Source organism: Gracilinanus agilis, unplaced genomic scaffold, assembly GCF_016433145.1.
Source record: "Gracilinanus agilis isolate LMUSP501 unplaced genomic scaffold, AgileGrace unplaced_scaffold35211, whole genome shotgun sequence".
Taxonomy (NCBI): Eukaryota; Metazoa; Chordata; class Mammalia; order Didelphimorphia; family Didelphidae; genus Gracilinanus; species Gracilinanus agilis.
In genome coordinates this window covers 129-4,027 of record NW_025368259.1, presented here as the reverse complement: position 1 = coordinate 4,027, position 3,899 = coordinate 129, and the positions used below count along the sequence as shown (strand labels likewise).

The 3,899-nt window shown below is 36.0% G+C and overlaps 1 long non-coding RNA gene across 1 annotated transcript; it reads left to right on the top strand.

Annotated features, from left to right (window-relative positions):
- Positions 1-555: 555 nt before the first annotated feature.
- LOC123254904 lies at positions 556-3,590 on the top strand. The gene is made up of 3 exons (XR_006506719.1): positions 556-651; positions 806-877; positions 3,446-3,590. It is a non-coding gene; the product is annotated as an uncharacterized LOC123254904 (long non-coding RNA).
- The last annotated feature ends 309 nt before the right edge of the window (positions 3,591-3,899 follow it).

Genomic DNA, 3,899 nt, shown 5'->3' with positions numbered 1-3,899 from the left:
TGTAGGGAAGGAAGGAGACAGATACCAGTAATCCCTCAATAAACATGATCCAACTGAATTTTATGAGGTTGATTAATACAATTTGGAGAAGATTCCCGGCAGATAGTTACTTGGATATTAATTAATATTCTATGGCTGAGTATATTCAGTGGGATGAAAATTTGAGAACTGAGCTCTTAGATGTTAATGATAAAAAGCAAGCCTACATATATAAATGTGTATATATATATGTGGTGGTGGGGTGCAAAGGAGTCCTTCTTTGCATAGAGATTTGACAACCCATCTTTGGTGCTGAGTTTTTGAGGGTTCCATATACAGGTGCTCTCTAACATTTAATGACCCTTTATCATCAGACAACTTTGGAACACCAGTAACCCACAGTAATCAATAATAGCATACTGAAAATAGAAGGCAGCCTGGTATTCCAAAGATATTTGATAGGAATTTTGGAGGGGGTTTTCCAAGGATCTGGCAGTCTTTCCTTTCTTTGAGGTCTCTCTCATTTTACTTTGAGGATTATGAAGATCTAAATCCAGATCAGATGAGACCTTCTCAAAGCACTTTGGGGAGCCAAAGATTCAAGAAATGCCATAGATTTATGCATTTGAATCAGGGCATTGGGCAAATGCTTAGAGGAAAGACAAAAAACAGGTTAGTCAACTATTGGCATATTGCTTTATTGTTATATAGCAACTAAAAACAATTTGATATTTATAGAAATTGATGGAAATTTCTTAGAAGTCTGGAAGATTCTAACTTTAGCTATTAATTTAACCCATTAAAAGTAATGAATTAATTTTTATAGGTGGTTATTCCTTTTCCTGAGAAGAAAAATATATATGTAGGCAGAAAACTGAAGATACATGATGAAGCACTGGTAAGGAAGATAATACTGTTCACTGAAATCCTTTCTCTCTCAAAATCTCTTTCCTCCAAAGGACAATTAAATCCTAAAGATGTGAAATATAATGGATACTTTCTTCTGATGAACTCAGTATTTCCTGAGATGGGAAGCACTGGGTACCTATTCAACAGACAATAAATATAGCTAAGCAGGTCTGTACTTGGGTCACTCTACTCATTGTGCCCACCTACAGGGTTTATTATTGGACATTAGAAGAAAAGTGGCCATTACATCCTTTCTTAGATATTGAAAGTCACTGAACCAGTTAATTCTCCTCCCTTTGCCCTCATTTCCTTCATTCTGAGGGAGCCAAGACCTCAAAGCAAAAGTGAAAAGTGTGTTTTTAAAGGCCAAGTGGAGAAGACAGGAATATTACTCAGGGATATCATAAATCTACTCTGTGTGTGTGTGTGTGTGTGCGCGCGCAACTTGAAAATGAGATCAAGTTATTAGTCTGCACAGATTAGTCTGGAAATCTTTGTGGACTGGGAACAATTCCATTTCTCATTTTGATTTTATTTCCATTTCAGTTCCCTGAGAAAAAGTTGTGAGTCATAGCTTGTGTAGACTTTACATTTGTATCAATTTACTTTCATGAAGTAGGAATAAGTTTATTGATAGTATGTGGTAAATGATAGTATACATGTAACCAGATATTTTGTCATCATTCTCTTTCTTAAAGAGTATACAAGGAATATAATTCCTTGATAGATATTTCAACACCTCTCTTACAAAATGCCAGAATATGAAATTTTGTAATTTGGCCTGGATAGGAAAAGACTTGGGTTCAACTGATGAGTAATATAATTTTAGGTTGGTGTCAATATATTTCATTGTCTTCTCTTGTCATTGACCTGCCACTTGGGTTAACCAGTTACCTACTTGGTGGAGGTGTTTTAAGAGAACTGTAGCTGTTTCCTCTGACCTAGAATATATTCCCTTTCCTCACTTCATTTACTCAATAATAAATGATATTTCTTTAATTGGGCTAAAGATTTCTTTTGCCTCATAAGAAATAAAGCTAAACATACAAGTGACCTTGAAGGAGAGAACTTAAATGAAACTAAAACCCTTCTAGAGCCTTCTTGTGAATTATAGAGAGAAGGAAGGTGAATACTAGTTATCTGAAAGTGAGGTTAGGGGAGAAGTTCTGGACACCGCAAAGGGGTAGAGCATGGGAAGGTGGAAGATTATAGAGGACCAGCTCTATATGGCAGGGGTCCTGAGTGGCGTTTTACGGCGTCGGATTGCTAAGACAGGAAAAGAAACTGAGAACAGCCGAACTAGAGGTTAGCCCATGCTGATCCCATGCTATGGGATTTTTGACTTTATTTTATACTGGTTTCAAACAAAGAACACAAAGAAAGAATCACAGCTGTGAAGGAGGTTATAAATCATACACAATTCATCAAAGCCTAAAAAATAGAGATATGGGTGCAAAAACAAGGGCCAAGTTCCAACAACCAATTAGTAGGGGATAATTCCAGAAGCAGAAATAAATTTCATGGAGATGTTTACTAATTGCGTTCTGCCTTGATTTACAGATCTGCACCTGGTCAGATAGTCTGGACTAAATTGTCCGGCTCCAGTCTTTATCTAAGTAATATATTTTTTAGGTTTCAGGCTTCTTAATTATCAAGGAGAGAAATTGTCAAGGAGAGGAATTGTTAACTCAGTAGCTGCTGGTCTGGTTAAGGACTCAAAGCTTTCCAATAAGAATGTTGAGAGAATGTGGGGATCTAAAAATGAGTCAAAAGAGGAGCCTCAGATTTTTACCTTAGATGGTCCATTCTATCTGCATCTGACATGCAGTGCAGAAAAATCATACACGCAGTTTTACTTGCCGATGATTTTGTAATGGGATCCAGATAAAACATCTATTATAGACTCTGTTTCTCTAAATGACTCCTAATAGCCTCTTGGAGGGGTCAAGTTGTTTTTGGATTAATCTACCTGCTGGTACCAGAGCTTTTCAGGGCTCAGGTGACCAGGACCAAACACAAAGACTGCCTCAGCCTGGATTGGTCACGTAGGGAATCCAGATAACAGGCCCTAAATTTGACCCTATTTCTCCAATTGGCTCTTTACATATAACGGCTTTCAACAGAAGATATTAAGGCAAATTCTACAAAAGGTGTTCTGATATTCTACTGTGTAATTTTTCCCATTATGTCCCTCATTAACCTCTCAAGAGTTCTCCTACTATTTTCTCTGGACACATGTTTATGCTTATCTTGAATGAATGACATGTATTGTTATCTCTCTTAAATCAAAATTGTTATGAGAAATTGTTAGGAAATTTAACACAAAACGTGCCTCAAAAGTTAAGCACTCAATGTTTCCCTTTGGAACTAAATGGCTTAAAATGAATTTCTCCTCATTAAGAGAAAGGAATCAGGAGGCGGGAATGCCTAAAATGATTTTGGTTTGCTTTGACTGAAAGCAGAATCAGATAAACTTTTTTCTTCCATTTTTATCATCAAATATTATTTATATGAATTCCTAATTAATCAAAACATAACCATTTGTTTTGCTTCATAGGAGCAACCTGATCATTCTACCCCTGGTTGGTCTATTCTTGAAAGTATGCGAATCAACATCTGTACTTGATTCCAGGCCCAATGTGCTATTGATAATGGCTGATGATCTGGGGATTGGTGACCTTGGTTGCTTTGGCAATTTTACACTTAAGTATGAACTTAATGAGTTTTTAATTTAATTTTGTTTTGTTTTATTACTTAAAAGCTATGTTAAAGATATGGATACAAATACATGTTAATTGGTACTAGCTTTTTTAAAACTTCATTTTGACTGAATTAATATGCCAATTCTATGCAAAATTATGTTAGTAGATTCAGTAAAACATATAGTTTATGTCTACATAAATAATTACAATGACAGTTATGGCACAATAGATAAAGCACTGGACCTGGAGTCAAGAAGACTGTATGCTCAAATCTGACCTTACTTCCTAGTTGTGAGACCCTGAGCAAGT